This window comes from Bombina bombina, chromosome 2 (assembly GCF_027579735.1).
Source record: "Bombina bombina isolate aBomBom1 chromosome 2, aBomBom1.pri, whole genome shotgun sequence".
In the NCBI taxonomy this organism is placed as follows: Eukaryota; Metazoa; Chordata; class Amphibia; order Anura; family Bombinatoridae; genus Bombina; species Bombina bombina.
This window is the reverse complement of record NC_069500.1, coordinates 1388558455-1388576902: the sequence shown is the minus strand read 5'-3', so window position 1 is coordinate 1388576902 and position 18448 is coordinate 1388558455. Positions and strand designations below refer to the sequence as shown.

Here is an 18448-nt window from a genome sequence, read left to right as displayed (position 1 = left end):
TTAAGCACATTACCCTACTTTGTAACCTACATATATATTTTCATTTTACTATCTTAAATTTATTCTGTTTATAATCCAGTATCTATTGCCCAGTTGTTGCTAGAATTGCTCCCGAAATTATGTACAGGTGTAGTGATTGAGTCATGCACAGTCAATACTCTCCTAGAGCATGAGCATGAGTATATCAATTCAGAACCAAGACATTTTTACCATGAACTTTCATACAATGCTTAAAAAAAATATCACACATTGTAGCCTAATACAGTATATATATATATATATATATATATATATATGTATATATATATATATATATATATATATATATATATATATATATACACACACAAACACACACATACTGTATGTATTGTGCTGTTATGCCATGCCTCCTACAAACTACCCCTGCACTGGGAGTAAAAAACAAGCAAAGTTAAAAAAATATGTCCCACTGTTGTCTGTCTGCCGTGGCACACCTGAGGATCTCTCACGGCACACTGGTTGAAAAACACTGATCTAGATCAAGTGGTATTTTGAAAAATATGATATATAGGACTGTTTTGTTTTATACATGTAATATTTTTCAAGATTTGTTGTATATTTCTTTCAGTTCATTTATTAATATATTTCAAGAGGCAATAAATACTATTTTATATTTGTTTTAGAAGTCAGATTTATGTCCCATTTCATGAGCATAAAATCATTTATTTCTTTTTAAAGACACGATGAGTCCACAGATTTCATCCTTACTTGTGGGATTTGACCTCCTGGTCAGCAGGAGGAGGCAAAGAGCACCACAGCAGAGCTGCTATATATAGCTCCTCCCTTCCCTCCCACCCCAGTCATTCTCTTTGCCTACGTTAGTGATAGGAAGAGGTAAAGTGAGGTGTTAGAAAAGATTCTTTAATCAACAGTTTTTTATTTTTAAAGTAGTGCAAGATTGCGCTGCTTTGTTCTGGGGTGTAGCCATAGTCCATATCAGTCTCTACAGGAGAGCTTTTGGTGGCTTTAGAGCATTAGGAACTGGTGGGACATAATTCTCTCTGCGCCTCCTATACATTTATGCTGCCCTAATCCAGATAGCCTAAGCGCATGTAACTCAGGCTTAACCTTCTTCCACAGGGCTATGGAAGGGAGAGGACCTCTTACACCTGCTGGGCTGGCCTGCTGTCGGTCAGCATTTGAGGTAAGTGCTAGCTTTATTCACTCTGGGGAGTACTCTCAGAAGAAAGTGGGCACTTTATTTTCTTTACAGAGGCATAAATCTTAGGGAATTACTAGGCTTCTTATGCTGGGACGTTATTCCCTCTTGTATGGAGGGTGTTTGTTTTTGAGACAGCCATGAGTACAGGCACAGGGCTGGGAGAAAGCTTGAATTTTCTTGGCAGATATTAATTTTTGTGTGGTTACAGAAAAGTATAGACTGTATACAAGGTTCTGGCTCACTTTTATTGGGATGGTGGCTGCAATTCTTATTTCTCCAACATAGGTGTGTCCGGTCCACGGCGTCATCCTTACTTGTGGGATATTCTCTTCCCCAACAGGAAATGGCAAAGAGCCCAGCAAAGCTGGTCACATGATCCCTCCTAGGCTCCGCCTACCCCAGTCATTCTCTTTGCCGTTGTACAGGCAACATCTCCACGGAGATGGCTTAGAGTTTTTTAGTGTTTAACTGTAGTTTTTCATTATTCAATCAAGAGTTTGTTATTTTCAAATAGTGCTGGTACGTACTATTTACTCAGAAACAGAAAAGAGATGAAGAATTCTGTTTGTATGAGGAAAATGATTTTAGCAACCGTAACTAAAATCCATGGCTGTTCCACACAGGACTGTTGAGAGCAATTAACTTCAGTTGGGGGAACAGTTTGCAGTCTCTTGCTGCTTGAGGTATGACACATTCTAACAAGACGATGTAATGCTGGAAGCTGTCATTTCTTTCATGTAATTAACAAGAGTCCATGAGCTAGTGACGTATGGGATATACATTCCCACCAGGAGGGGCAAAGTTTCCCAAACCTTAAAATGCCTATAAATACACCCCTCACCACACCCACAAATCAGTTTTACAAACTTTGCCTCCAAGGGAGGTGGTGAAGTAAGTTTGTGCTAGATTCTACGTTGATATGCGCTCCGCAGCAAGTTGGAGCCCGGTTTTCCTCTCAGCGTGCAGTGAATGTCAGAGGGATGTGAAGAGAGTATTGCCTATTGAATGCAGTGATCTCCTTCTACGGGGTCTATTTCATAAGGTTCTCTGTTATCGGTCGTAGAGATTCATCTCTTACCTCCCTTTTCAGATCGACGATATACTCTTATATTTACCATTACCTCTACTGATTCTCGTTTCAGTACTGGTTTGGCTTTCTACAAACATGTAGATGAGTGTCCTGGGGTAAGTAAGTCTTATTTTCTGTGACACTCTAAGCTATGGTTGGGCACTTTATTTATAAAGTTCTAAATATATGTATTCAAACATTTATTTGCCTTGACTCAGAATGTTCAACTTTCCTTATTTTCAGACAGTCAGTTTCATATTTGGGATTATGCATTGAATTATCATATTTTTCTTACCTCAAAAATTTGACTTTTTTCCCTGTGGGCTGTTAGGCTCGCGGGGGCTGAAAATGCTTCATTTTATTGCGTCATTCTTGGCGCGGACTTTTTTGGCGCAAAAATTCTTTTCCGTTTCCGGCGTCATACGTGTCGCCGGAAGTTGCGTCATTTTTTGACGTTATTTTGCGCCAAAAATGTCGGCGTTCCGGATGTGGCGTCATTTTTGGCGCCAAAAGCATTTAGGCGCCAAATAATGTGGGCGTCTTATTTGGCGCTAAAAAATATGGGCGTCGCTTTTGTCTCCACATTATTTCAGTCTCATTTTTCATTTGCTTCTGGTTGCTAGAAGCTTGATATTTGGCATTCTTTCCCATTCCTGAAACTGTCTTATAAGGAATTTGATCTATTTTGCTTTATATGTTGTTTTTTCTCTTACATATTGCAAGATGTCTCACGTTGCATCTGAGCCAGAAGATACTACAGGAAAATCACTGCCTGCTGGATCTACCAAAGCTAAGTGTATCTGCTGTAAACTTTTGGTAGCTATTCCTCCAGCTGTTGTTTGTAATAATTGTCATGACAAACTTGTTAAGCAGATAATATTTCCTTTAGTAATGTACCATTGCCTGTTGCAGTTCCCTCAACATCTAAGGTGCAGAATGTTCCTGATAACATAAGAGATTTTGTTTCTGAATCCATAAAGAAGGCTTTGTCTGTTATTTCTCCTTCTAGTAAACGTAAAAAGTCTTTTAAATCTTCTCTCTCTACAGATGAATTTTTAAATGAACACCATCATTCTGATTCTTTGGACTCTTCTGGTTCAGAGGATTCTATCTCAGAGATTGATGCTGATAAATCTTCATATTTATTTAAGATGGAATTTATTCGCTCTTTACTTAAAGAAGTACTAATTGCTTTAGAAATAGAGGATTCTAGTCCTCTTGATACTAATTCTATACGTTTGGATAAGGTTTTTAAAGCTCCTGCGGTTATTCCAGAAGTTTTTCCTGTTCCTAATGCTATTTCTGCAGTAATTTCCAAAGAATGGGATAAATTGGGTAATTCATTTACTCCTTCTAAACGTTTTAAGCAATTATATCCTGTTCCGCCTGACAGGTTAGAATTTTGGGACAAAATCCCTAAAGTTGATGGGGCTATTTCTACCCTTGCTAAACGTACTACCATTCCTACGTCAGATGGTACCTCGTTTAAGGATCCTTTAGATAGAAAAATTGAATCTTTTCTAAGAAAAGCTTATCTGTGTTCAGGTAATCTTCTTAGACCTGCTATATCATTGGCTGATGTTGCTGCAGCTTCAACTTTTTGGTTGGAAACTCTAGCGCAACAAGTAACAAATCGTGATTCTCATGATATTATTATTCTTCTCCAGCATGCTAATAATTTTATCTGTGATGCCATTTTTGATATTATTAGAGTTGATGTTAGGTTTATGTCTCTGGCTATCTTAGCCAGAAGAGCTTTATGGCTTAAGACTTGGAATGCTGATATGGCTTCTAAATCAACTCTACTTTCCATTTCTTTCCAGGGAAACAAATTATTTGGTTCTCAGTTGGATTCTATTATTTCAACTGTTACTGGTGGGAAAGGAACTTTTTTACCACAGGATAAAAAATCTAAAGGTAAAAACAGGGCTAACAATCGTTTTCGTTCCTTTCGTTTCAACAAAGAACAAAAGCCTGATCCTTCGTCCTCAGGAGCAGTTTCAGTTTGGAAACCATCTCCAGTCTGGAATAAATCCAAGCCTGCTAGAAAGGCAAAGCCTGCTTCTAAGTTCACATGAAGGTACGGCCCTCATTCCAGTTCAGCTGGTAGGGGGCAGGTTACGTTTTTTCAAAGAAATTTGGATCAATTCTGTTCACAATCTTTGGATTCAGAACATTGTTTCAGAAGGGTACAGAATTGGTTTCAAGATGAGACCTCCTGCAAAGAGATTTTTTCTTTCCCGTGTCCCAGTAAATCCAGTGAAAGCTCAAGCATTTCTGAATTGTGTTTCAGATCTAGAGTTGGCTGGAGTAATTATGCCAGTTCCAGTTCCGGAACAGGGGATGGGGTTTTATTCAAATCTCTTCATTGTACCAAAGAAGGAGAATTCCTTCAGACCAGTTCTGGATCTAAAATTATTGAATCGTTATGTAAGGATACCAACGTTCAAGATGGTAACTGTAAGGACTATATTGCCTTTTGTTCAGCAAGGGAATTATATGTCCACAATAGATTTACAGGATGCATATCTGCATATTCCGATTCATCCAGATCATTATCAGTTCCTGAGATTCTCTTTTCTAGACAAGCATTACCAATTTGTGGCTCTACCGTTTGGCCTTGCTACAGCTCCAAGAATTTTCACAAAGATTCTCGGTGCCCTTCTGTCTGTAATCAGAGAACAGGGTATTGTGGTATTTCCTTATTTGGACGATATCTTGGTACTTGCTCAGTCTTTACATTTAGCAGAGTCTCATACGAATCGACTTGTGTTGTTTCTTCAAGATCATGGTTGGAGGATCAATTTACCAAAAAGTTCTTTGATTCCTCAAACAAGGGTAACCTTTCTGGGTTTCCAGATAGATTCAGTGTCCATGACTCTGTCTTTAACAGACAAGAGACGTCTAAAATTGATTACAGCTTGTCGAAACCTTCAGTCTCAATCATTCCCTTCGGTAGCCTTATGCATGGAAATTCTAGGTCTTATGACTGCTGCATCGGACGCGATCCCCTTTGCTCGTTTTCACATGCGACCTCTTCAGCTCTGTATGCTGAAGCAATGGTGCAGGGATTACACGAAGATATATCAATTAATATCTTTAAAACCGATTGTTCGACACTCTCTAACGTGGTGGACAGATCACCATCGTTTAATTCAGGGGGCTTCTTTTGTTCTTCCGACCTGGACTGTAATTTCAACAGATGCAAGTCTCACAGGTTGGGGAGCTGTGTGGGGATCTCTGACGGCACAAGGAGTTTGGGAATCTCAGGAGGTGAGATTACCGATCAATATTTTGGAACTCCGTGCAATTTTCAGAGCTCTTCAGTTTTGGCCTCTTCTGAAGAGAGAATCGTTCATTTGTTTTCAGACAGGCAATGTCACAACTGTGGCATACATCAATCATCAAGGAGGGACTCACAGTCCTCTGGCTATGAAAGAAGTATCTCGAATTTTGGTTTGGGCGGAATCCAGCTCCTGTCTAATCTCTGCGGTTCATATCCCAGGTGTAGACAATTGGGAAGCGGATTATCTCAGTCGCCAAACGTTGCATCCGGGCGAATGGTCTCTTCACCCAGAGGTATTTCTTCAGATTGTTCAAATGTGGGGGCTCCCAGAGATAGATCTGATGGCCTCTCATCTAAACAAGAAACTTCCCAGGTATCTGTCCAGATCCCGGGATCCTCAGGCGGAGGCAGTGGATGCATTATCAATTCCTTGGAAGTATCATCCTGCCTATATCTTTCCGCCTCTAGTTCTTCTTCCAAGAGTAATCTCCAAGATTCTGAGGGAATGCTCGTTTGTTCTGCTAATAGCTCCGGCATGGCCTCACAGGTTTTGGTATGCGGATCTTGTCCGGATGGCATCTTGCCAACCATGGACTCTTCCGTTAAGACCAGACCTTCTGTCGCAAGGTCCTTTTTTCCATCCGGATCTGAAATCCTTAAATTTAAATGTATGGAGATTGAACGCTTGATTCTTGGTCAAAGAGGTTTCTCTGACTCCGTGATTAATACTATGTTACAGGCTCGTAAATCTGTATCTCGAGAGATATATTATAGAGTCTGGAAGACTTATATTTCTTGGTGTCTTTCTCATCATTTTTCTTGGCATTCTTTTAGAATACCGAGAATTTTACAGTTTCTTCAGGATGGTTTAGATAAGGGTTTGTCCGCAAGTTCTTTGAAAGGACAAATCTCCGCTCTTTCTGTTCTTTTTCACAGAAAGATTGCTATTCTTCCTGATATTCATTGTTTTGTACAAGCTTTGGTTCGTATAAAACCTGTCATTAAGTCAATTTCTCCTCCTTGGAGTTTGAATTTGGTTCTGGGAGCTCTTCAAGCTCCTCCGTTTGAACCTATGCATTCATTGGACATTAAATTACTTTCTTGGAAAGTTTTGTTCCTTTTGGCCATCTCTTCTGCTAGAAGAGTTTCTGAATTATCTGCTCTTTCTTGTGAGTCTCCTTTTCTGATTTTTCATCAGGATAAGGCGGTGTTGCGAACTTCTTTTGAATTTTTACCTAAGGTTGTGAATTCCAACAACATTAGTAGAGAAATTGTGGTTCCTTCATTATGTCCTAATCCTAAGAATTCTAAGGAGAAATCGTTGCATTCTTTGGATGTTGTTAGAGCTTTGAAATATTATGTTGAAGCTACGAAATCTTTCCGTAAGACTTCTAGTCTATTTGTTATCTTTTCCGGTTCTAGGAAAGGCCAGAAAGCTTCTGCCATTTCTTTGGCATCTTGGTTGAAATCTTTAATTCATCTTGCCTATGTTGAGTCGGGTAAAATTCCGCCTCAGAGAATTACAGCTCATTCTACTAGGTCAGTATCTACTTCCTGGGCGTTTAGGAATGAAGCTTCGGTTGACCAGATCTGCAAAGCAGCAACTTGGTCCTCTTTGCATACTTTTACTAAATTCTACCATTTTGATGTATTTTCTTCTTCTGAAGCAGTTTTTGGTAGAAAAGTTCTTCAGGCAGCGATTTCAGTTTGAATCTTCTGCTTATGTTTTTCGTTAAACTTTATTTTGGGTGTGGATTATTTTCAGCAGGAATTGGCTGTCTTTATTTTATCCCTCCCTCTCTAGTGACTCTTGTGTGGAAAGATCCACATCTTGGGTAGTCATTATCCCATACGTCACTAGCTCATGGACTCTTGTTAATTACATGAAAGAAAACATAATTTATGTAAGAACTTACCTGATAAATTCATTTCTTTCATATTAACAAGAGTCCATGAGGCCCACCCTTTTTGTGGTGGTTATGATTTTTTTGTATAAAGCACAATTATTCCAATTCCTTATTTTATATGCTTCGCACTTTTTTTCTTATCACCCCACTTCTTGGCTATTCGTTAAACTGATTTGTGGGTGTGGTGAGGGGTGTATTTATAGGCATTTTAAGGTTTGGGAAACTTTGCCCCTCCTGGTGGGAATGTATATCCCATACGTCACTAGCTCATGGACTCTTGTTAATATGAAAGAAATGAATTTATCAGGTAAGTTCTTACATAAATTATGTTTTTCCCTATGGGATCCGGTAAGCCATGTTTATTACGATTGTAAATAAGGGCTTCACAAGGGCTTATTTAAACTGTAGACTTTTTCTGGGCTAAATCGATTGATTATTAACACATATTTAGCCTTGAGGAATCATTTTATCTGGGTATTTTGATATAATAATATCGGCAGGCACTGTTTTAGACACCTTATTCTTTAGGGGCTTTCCCCAAGCATAGGCAGAGTCTCATTTTCGCGCCGGTGTTGCGCACTTGTTTTTGAGAATGGCATGCAGTCGCATGTGAGAGGAGCTCTGATACTTAGAAAAGACTTCTGAAGGCGTCATTTGGTATCGTATTCCCCTTTGGGTTTGGTTGGGTCTCAGCAAAGCAGATACCAGGGACTGTAAAGGGGTTTAAAGCTTAAAACGGCTCCGGTTCCGTTATTTTAAGGGTTAAAGCTTCCAAAATTGGTGTGCAATATTTTCAAGGCTTTAAGACGCTGTGGTGAAAATTTGGTGAATTTTGAACAATTCCTTCATGTTTTTTCGCAATTGCAGTAATAAAGTGTGTTCAGTTTAAAATTTAAAGTGACAGTAACGGTTTTATTTTAAAACGTTTTTTGTACTTTCTGATCAAGTTTATGCCTGTTTAACATGTCTGAACTACCAGATAGACTGTGTTCTGAATGTGGGGAAGCCAGAATTCCTATTCATTTAAATAAATGTGATTTATGTGATAATGACAATGATGCCCAAGATGATTCCTCAAGTGAGGGGAGTAAGCATGGTACTGCATCATTCCCTCCTTCGTCTACACGAGTCTTGCCCACTCAGGAGGCCCCTAGTACATCTAGCGCGCCAATACTCCTTACTATGCAACAATTAACGGCTGTAATGGATAATTCTGTCAAAAACATTTTAGCCAAAATGAACCCTTGTCAGCGTAAGCGTGGCTGCTCTGTTTTAGTTACTGAAGAGCATGACGACGCTGATATTAATATCTCTGAAGGGCCCCTAACCCAATCTGAGGGGGCCAGGGAGGTTTTGTCTGAGGGAGAAATTACTGATTTAGGGAACATTTCTCAGCAGGCTGAATCTGATGTGATTACATTTAAATTTAAATTGGAACATCTCCGCATTTTGCTTAAGGAGGTATTATCCACTCTGGATGATTGTGAAAATTTAGTCATCCCAGAGAAACTATGTAAAATGGACAAGTTCCTAGAGGTGCCGGGGCTCCCAGAAGCTTTTCCTATACCCAAGCGGGTGGCGGACATTGTTAATAAAGAATGGGAAAGGCCCGGTATTCCTTTCGTCCCTCCCCCCATATTTAAAAAATTGTTTCCTATGGTCGACCCCAGAAAGGACTTATGGCAGTCAGTCCCCAAGGTCGAGGGAGCGGTTTCTACTTTAAACAAACGCACCACTATTCCAATAGAGGATAGTTGTGCTTTCAAAGATCCTATGGATAAAAAATTAGAAGGTTTGCTTAAAAAGATGTTTGTTCAGCAGGGTTACCTTCTACAACCCATTTCATGCATTGTCCCTGTCACTACTGCCGCATATTTCTGGTTTGATGAACTGCTTAAGGTGCTCGATAGTGACTCTCCTCCTTATGAGGAGATTATGGACAGAATCAATGCTCTCAAATTGGCTAATTCTTTCACTCTAGACGCCTCTTTGCAATTGGCTAAGTTAGCGGCTAAGAACTCTGGGTTTGCTATTGTGGCGCGCAGAGCGCTTTGGTTGAAATCTTGGTCGGCTGATGCGTCTTCCAAGAACAAGCTACTAAACATTCCTTTCAAGGGGAAAACGTTGTTTGGTCCTGACTTGAAAGAGATTATCTCTGATATCACTGGGGGTAAGGGCCACGCCCTTCCTCAGGATCGGCCTTTCAAGGCAAAAAATAGACCTAATTTTCGTCCCTTTCGTAAAAACGGACCAGCCCAAGGTGCTACGTCCTCTAAGCAAGAGGGTAATACTTCTCAGGCCAAGCCAGCTTGGAGACCAATGCAAGGCTGGAACAAGGGAAAGCAGGCCAAGAAACCTGCCACTGCTACCAAGACAGCATGAAATATTGGCCCCCGATCCGGGACCGGATCTGGTGGGGGGCAGACTCTCTCTCTTCGCTCAGGCTTGGGCAAGAGATGTTCTGGATCCTTGGGCGCTAGAAATAGTCTCCCAGGGTTATCTTCTGGAATTCAAGGGACTTCCCCCAAGGGGGAGGTTCCACAGGTCGCAGTTGTCTTCAGACCACATAAAAAGACAGGCGTTCTTACATTGTGTAGAAGACCTGTTAAAAATGGGAGTGATTCATCCTGTTCCATTAAGAGAACAAGGGATGGGGTTCTACTCCAATCTGTTCATAGTTCCCAAAAAAGAGGGAACGTTCAGACCAATCCTAGATCTCAAGATCTTAAACAAATTTCTCAAGGTCCCATCGTTCAAGATGGAAACCATTCGAACTATCCTTCCTTCCATCCAGGAAGGTCAATTCATGACCACGGTGGATTTAAAGGATGCGTATCTACATATTCCTATCCACAAGGAACATCATCGGTTCCTAAGGTTTGCATTCCTGGACAAACATTACCAGTTCGTGGCGCTTCCTTTCGGATTAGCCACTGCTCCAAGGATTTTCACAAAGGTACTAGGGTCCCTTCTAGCGGTGCTAAGACCAAGGGGCATTGCAGTAGTACCTTACCTGGACGACATTCTGATTCAAGCGTCGTCCCTTCCTCAAGCAAAGGCTCACACGGACATTGTCCTGGCCTTTCTCAGATCTCACGGCTGGAAAGTGAACGTGGAAAAGAGTTCTCTATCCCCGTCAACAAGGGTTCCCTTCTTGGGAACAATTATAGACTCCTTAGAAATGAGGATCTTTCTAACAGAGGCCAGAAAAACAAAGCTTCTGGACTCTTGTCGGATACTTCATTCCGTTCCTCTTCCTTCCATAGCTCAGTGCATGGAAGTGATCGGTTTGATGGTGGCGGCGATGGACATAGTTCCTTTTGCGCGCATTCATCTAAGACCATTACAACTGTGCATGCTCAGTCAGTGGAATGGGGACTATACAGACTTGTCTCCGAAGATACAAGTAAATCAGAGGACCAGAGACTCACTCCGTTGGTGGCTGTCCCTGGACAATCTGTCTCAAGGGATGATGTTCCACAGACCAGAGTGGGTCATTGTCACGACCGACGCCAGTCTGATAGGCTGGGGCGCGGTCTGGGGATCCCTGAAAGCTCAGGGTCTTTGGTCTCGGGAAGAATCTCTTCTACCGATAAATATTCTGGAACTGAGAGCGATATTCAATGCTCTCCAGGCCTGGCCCCAGCTTGCGAGGACCAGGTTCATACGGTTTCAATCAGACAACATGACGACTGTTGCGTACATCAACCATCAGGGGGGAACAAGAAGTTCCCTAGCGATGGAAGAAGTAACCAAAATTATTCTTTGGGCGGAGTCTCACTCCTGCCACCTGTCTGCTATCCACATCCCAGGAGTGGAAAATTGGGAAGCGGATTTTCTGAGTCGGCAGACATTGCATCCGGGGGAGTGGGAACTCCATCCGGAAATCTTTGCCCAAGTCACTCACCTGTGGGGCATTCCAGACATGGATCTGATGGCCTCTCGTCAGAACTTCAAAGTTCCTTGCTACGGGGCCAGATCCAGGGATCCCAAGGCGGCTCTAGTGGATGCACTAGTAGCACCTTGGACCTTCAAACTAGCTTATGTGTTCCCGCCATTTCCTCTCATCCCCAGGCTGATAGCCAGGATCAAGCAGGAGAGGGCGTCGGTGATCTTGATAGCTCCTGCGTGGCCACGCAGGACTTGGTATGCAGATCTGGTGAATATGTCATCGGCTCCACCTTGGAAGCTACCTTTGAGACGAGACCTTCTTGTTCAGGGTCCGTTCGAACATCCGAATCTGGTTTCACTCCAGCTGACTGCTTGGAGATTGAACGCTTGATTTTATCGAAGCGAGGATTCTCAGATTCTGTTATCGATACTCTTGTTCAGGCCAGAAAGCCTGTGACTAGAAAGATTTACCACAAAATTTGGAAAAAATATATCTGTTGGTGTGAATCTAAAGGATTCCCTTGGGACAAGGTTAAGATTCCTAGGATTCTATCCTTCCTTCAAGAAGGATTGGACAAAGGATTATCTGCTAGTTCCCTGAAGGGACAGATTTCTGCCTTGTCGGTATTACTTCACAAAAAGCTGGCAGCTGTGCCAGATGTTCAAGCCTTTGTTCAGGCTCTGGTTAGAATCAAGCCTGTTTACAAACCTTTGACTCCTCCTTGGAGTCTCAATTTAGTTCTTTCAGTTCTTCAGGGGGTTCCGTTTGAACCCTTACATTCCGTTGATATTAAGTTATTATCTTGGAAAGTTTTGTTTTTAGTTGCGATTTCTTCTGCTAGAAGAGTCTCAGAATTATCTGCTCTGCAGTGTTCTCCTCCTTATCTGGTGTTCCATGCAGATAAGGTGGTTTTACGTACTAAACCTGGTTTTCTTCCAAAAGTTGTTTCTAACAAAAACATTAACCAGGAGATTATCGTACCTTCTCTGTGTCCAAAGCCAGTTTCAAAGAAGGAACGTTTGTTGCACAATTTGGATGTTGTTCGCGCTCTAAAATTCTATTTAGATGCTACAAAGGATTTTAGACAAACATCTTCCTTGTTTGTTGTTTATTCAGGTAAAAGGAGAGGTCAAAAAGCAACTTCTACCTCTCTCTCTTTTTGGATTAAAAGCATCATCAGATTGGCTTACGAGACTGCCGGACGGCAGCCTCCCGAAAGAATCACAGCTCATTCCACTAGGGCTGTGGCTTCCACATGGGCCTTCAAGAACGAGGCTTCTGTTGATCAGATATGTAGGGCAGCGACTTGGTCTTCACTGCACACTTTTACCAAATTTTACAAGTTTGATACTTTTGCTTCTTCTGAGGCTATTTTTGGGAGAAAGGTTTTGCAAGCCGTGGTGCCTTCCATTTAGGTGACCTGATTTGCTCCCTCCCTTCATCCGTGTCCTAAAGCTTTGGTATTGGTTCCCACAAGTAAGGATGACGCCGTGGACCGGACACACCTATGTTGGAGAAAACAGAATTTATGTTTACCTGATAAATTTCTTTCTCCAACGGTGTGTCCGGTCCACGGCCCGCCCTGGTTTTTTTAATCAGGTCTGATATTTTATTTTCTTTAACTACAGTCACCACGGTACCATATGGTTTTCTCCTATGCAAATATTCCTCCTTAACGTCGGTCGAATGACTGGGGTAGGCGGAGCCTAGGAGGGATCATGTGACCAGCTTTGCTGGGCTCTTTGCCATTTCCTGTTGGGGAAGAGAATATCCCACAAGTAAGGATGACGCCGTGGACCGGACACACCGTTGGAGAAAGAAATTTATCAGGTAAACATAAATTCTGTTTTTTAATGTGCTCCGTTGTCAAGTTCTGAGTTACGCCCACGATGGGCGGGGCTATGTTCTGCACGCTTTTTTTTCTCCATTGTGCAGTTTTCAGTCGACAGAGGACGACGTTCATACACGAGGCTCTACTACCGCATGTCTTTCTGATCTTTCAGACAAGCGGTTGCAGAGTTTTTTTTTGTACCTTTTGAGTTCCGGATCGTTGCTGCAAGGGCTAACTAAGGTTCCGGTCTGGGAGTGATCTGTGTGGCAGGTAGGCACCTCAGCAGAGTTGCTGAGATGTATAGATGTCTGTATTGCTTTATTTTTTTGCATTTGACAACTGCTGGGGTACGTTTTTTATGAACAGTAAAAAAGGTGACTGTTTAAAATTTAAAGTTACAGTATCGTTTTTTTTGTCACAAATTTTTTTGTTAAGAATATGACTGTGTTTGAACATATACTTTGCTGCCATTGTATTATGGATGTTTTTTTACAAGCTCTTAAAGAGACAGTAACGTTTGTTTTTTCATTTTTTTTGATAAAAAAAAAAAAAAAAAAAGAAAAAGGATAAGATTGTTCTTTATCTTAGTAAGGACCTAGGAGCTGTGCAAAATGTTACTTGCTCCATGTGTTTGGATTCTAATGTGGAACCTCCAATCCCTTTCTGCTCTTCATGTATTGAAAGGGCCTTGAGTTATAAAGAAAAGATTTTTCATGAGCAAAATTTTTCAAGGGCAGATGCCTCTCAGGAATCTAATGCTGAGATTCAGAGTATGCCGCAGCTTTCTCCCCAAGCGTCCCAAGATTTAACGCCTGCTCAAGCAGTGCCCTGTACTTCTACTCCAGTGATTGCTGGTATTACCTTAAAAGACATAGCTACAGTTATGTCTTCCACAATTTCTGATGCGTTGTCTGCTTTTCCTATGCTTCAAGGCAAGCGTAAGAGGAAGGAAAACCATGTAGTAAATGAGGTTTCTTATACTATGGTGGTAATCTCGGACGTACCCTCCCAGGGAACTGAGTTGGAGGGTATGGAGGTTCTTTCAGAAGGCGAAGTGTCAGACTCAGAAAGTTCAATACCTTTGACTGATTCAGAGGTTGTTTCTTTCAGGTTCAAACTAGAACACCTCCGTCTGTTCCTCAGGGAGGTTTTGGTTACTTTAGATGACTGTGATTCCACAATAGTGGTTGCTCCTGCAAAGTCGAGCAAGTTGGATAGATATTTTGAAGTTCCCTCTTACTCAGACGTTTTTCCAGTCCCGAAGCGGACTTTGGAGATTATTTACAAGTAATGGGAGAGACCAGGTATTCCTTTTTCTCCTTCTATTTTCAAGAAAATGTTTCCTATAGCGGATGCTGTCAGGGAAACTTGGCAGACGGTACCTAAGGTGGAAGGAGCTATTTCCACTCTAGCCAAGCGAACTACTATTCCCATTGAGGATGGTTGTGCTTTTAAAGATCCCATGGACCAAAAATTGGAGGGACTACTTAAAAAGATTTATGTTCACCAGGGTCTGCTATTGCAGCCTGCTGCGTACATTGCTACGGTCACTAGTACAGCAGCTTATTAGTTTGATGCTTTGTCTGAGTCTCTCAAAACTGAGACCTCTTTAGAGGCGATCCAAGATAGGATTAAAGCTCTGAAGTTTGCTAATGCCTTTATTACAGATGCTTCTCTGCAAATTGCTAAATTAGCAGCTAAAAGTTCAGGGTTTTCTATTCTTGCCCGCAGAGATTTATGGTTAAAACCTTGGTCTGCGGGTGTGTCATCCAAGTCTAAGCTTCTGGCTATTCCTTACAAAGGAAAGACCTTGTTTGGACCTGGCCTGAAGGAATTTTTTTCTGACATCACGGGAGGTAAAGGTCATCTCCTTCCTCAGGATAAGAGAAATAAACAAAAAGGACAAAGTAATTTTCGTTCCTTTCGTAATTTCAAGGGAAATTCTTTCTCTTCCTCCTCTAAACAAGAAGGAAATTATTCGCATTATGAGCCTACTTGGAAAACCAACCAGCCTGCTGTTGGAACAAGGGTAAACAGTCCAAAAGGCCTGCTGCTGACTCTAAAACAGCATGAAGGGCATGCCCCCGATCCGGGACCGAATCTGGTGGGGGGCAGACTTTCTTTCTTGATTCAGACTTGGGTGCGAGACCTTCAGGATCCCTGGGCTATAGAGATAGTGTCACATGGATACAAACTGGAGTTCAAGAGTTTTCCTCCCAGAGGAAGGTTTCTTCTTTCAAGATTATCTGCAAACCAGTTAAAAAAAGAGGCATTCTTACATTGTGTAAGAGACCTCTCCTCCCTGGGAGTAATTGTTCCCGTTCCAGCACAGGAGCAGGGACAGGGGTTTTATTCAAATCTGTTTGTAGTTCCCAAAAAAGAGGGAACCTTCAGACCTATATTAGATCTCAAGAGTCTAAACAAGTTTCTCTGAGTCCCATAATTCAAGATGGAAACTATTCGGACCATTCTTCCGTTGATCCAGGAGGGTCAATTTATGACAACTGTGGATTTGAAGGATGCATACCTTCATGTTCCTATCCACAGAGATTATCACAAGTTCCTAAGGTTTGCTTTTCTGGACCAGCACTTTCAGTTAGTGGCCCTTCCTTTCAGGCTGGCCACGGCACCCAGAATTTTTCTGGGGTCTTTGCTGGCGGTACTAAGACCACGGGGCATTGCGGTGGCGCCTTATCTGGACGATATTTTGATTCAGGCGCCATCTTGTCAACAAGCAGGGTCCCATACCGATATTGCACTGTCCTTCCTGACGACTCACAGGTGAAAACTAAATCTGGAAAAGAGTTCTTTAATCCCGAAAGCAAGGGTGACTTTCCTGGGAACTGTAATAGATTCTATATCCATGAAGATTTTTCTGACAGAGGTCAGGAAATCAAAGATTCTAGATACCTGTCGAGCCCTTCAGTCCAATCCTCGGCCGTCAGTGGCCTAGTGCATGGAATTAATCAGACTGATGGTGGCGCCAATGGACATCATTCCGTTTGCTCGGTTTCACCTCAGGCCTCTGCAGTTAAACATGCTCAGGCTGTGGAATGGAGATTATGCAGACTTGTCTCCTCGAATAACCCTGGAGCAGGAGACAAGGGATTCACTTCAATGGTGGTTGTCTCTGGATCATCTGTCCTAGGGAACATGCTTTCGCAGACCATCATGGGTGATTGTGACAACAGATGCCAGCCTTCTAGGGTGGGGGGCTGTCTGGGGGCTTCTAAACGCTCAGGAACTGAGAGCGATCTTCAATGCTCTTCTGGCCTTGGCCTCAGTTGGCTTCAGTCCAGTTCATCAGATTCCAGACGGACAACATAACGACAGTGGCCTACATCAATGAGGAACGAGGAGTTCCTTAGCGATGACCGAGGTAGCCAAGATAATCCGGTGGGCGGAGGCCCATTCTTGTCATCTGTCAGTGATTCATATCCCAGGGGTGGACAACTGGGAGGCGGACTTTCTGAGCAGGCAGACTTCTGAGCAGGCAGTGGGAACTCCATCCGGAAGTGTTCTCCAGCCTGATTCTCAAATGGGGTCGGCCGGAGTTGGATCGCATGGCATCTCGTCAGAATGCCAAGCTTCCGAGATAAGAGTCGAGGTCCAGGGATCCCCAGGCAGAACTGATAGATGCTCTGGCGGTTCCTTGGTCCTTCAATCTTGCATACCTATTCCCTCCGTTTGCGCTTCTTCCTCGAGTCATTGCTTGAATCAAACAGGAGAGGGCGTCAGTGATCCTCATTGCTCCGGCGTGGCCTCGCAGGATTTGGTACACCGATCTGGTGGACATGTCATCCCTGCCACCTTGGAGACTGCCATTGAGGAAGAATCTTCTCATTCAGGGGCCCTTCATTCATCCAAATCTAGCTTCTCTGAAGCTGACTGCTTGGAGATTCGGTCATAGAGACCTTAATTCAGGCGCTTAAACCTGTAACTAGAAAGATTTACTATAAGATATGGCGTAAATATCTTTATTGGTGTGAATCTAAGGGCTACTCATGGAATAGAGTTAGGATTCCCTGAATTTTGTCCTTTCTCCTAGAAGGATTGGAGAAGGGTTTATCGGCAAATTCCCTAAAGGGTCAGATCTCTGCCTTATCTATTTTGTTACACAAACGTCTGGCGGATGTACCAGATGTTCATTCCTTTTGTCAGGCTTTGGTTAGAATCAAGCCTTTGTTTAAACCAATTGCTCCTCCATGGATTCTGAATTTAGTTCTCAAAGTTCTTCAAGGGGCTCCGTTTGAGCCTATGCATTCCTTAGATATTGAGTTATTATCTTGGAAAGTTTTATTTCTTGTTGCCATTTCTTCAGCTCGAAGAGTGTCTGAGCTTTCAGCATTACAATTCAATTCGCCTTACCTTATTTTTCATTCAGATAAGGTAGTTTTACGTACTAATCTAGGGTTCCTTCCTAAGATTGTTTCAAACAAGAACATTAATCAGGAAATTGTTGTTCCCTCCTTGTGTCCTAATCCTCCTTCTCCAAAGGAACGTCTTTTGCACAATTTGGACGTGGTCCGTGTTTTGAAATTTTATTTACAAGCGACTAAGGACTTTAGTCAGTCGTCTTCTTTGTCTGTCGTTTTCTCTGGGAAACGTAAGGGTCAGAAAGCTACGGATACCTCTCTTTCTTTTTGGTTGAAGAGTATCATCCGTTTTGCATATGAGACTGCTGGACAGCAGCCTCCTAAAGAGTTACGGCTCATTCCACTAGGGCTGTTGCTTCCTCATGGGCATTCAAAATTAAAGCTTCTGTAGAACAGATTTGCAAGGCGGCAACTTGGTCTTCTTTTCACACTTTTTCTAAATTTTACAAATTTGATACTTTTGCCTAGGCTGAGGCAGCTTTTGGGAGAAAGGTTCTTCAAGCAGTGGTGCCTTCCGTTTAGGTTCCCTGTCTTGTCCCTCCCTTATCATTCATGTACTCTAGCTTTGGTATTGTATCCCACAAGTAAGGATGAAATCCGTGGACTCATCGTGTCTTTAAAAAGAAAAGAAAATTTATGCTTACTAGATAAATTTGTTTCTTTTTGGACACAAGTCCACGGCCCGCCCTGTTCTCTGAGACGGGTTATTATTTTTTGTAAACTTCAGACACCTCTGCACCTTGGCTTTTCCTTTCTCTTCCTAACTTCGGTCGAATGACTGGAGTGGGAGGGAAGGGAGGAGCTATATATAGCAGCTCTGCTGTGGTGCTCTTTGCTGCCTCCTGCTGACCAGGAGGTGAAATCCCACAAGTAAGGATGAAAT

The 18448-nt window shown here is 42.2% G+C and overlaps 1 protein-coding gene across 1 annotated transcript in view; it reads left to right on the top strand.

Moving 5' to 3' along the window:
- DNAAF9 (dynein axonemal assembly factor 9) overlaps positions 1-18448 on the top strand; it is a 643469-nt gene that overhangs the window by 247855 nt on the left and 377166 nt on the right. The gene's annotated exons all lie outside the window — the stretch shown is intronic.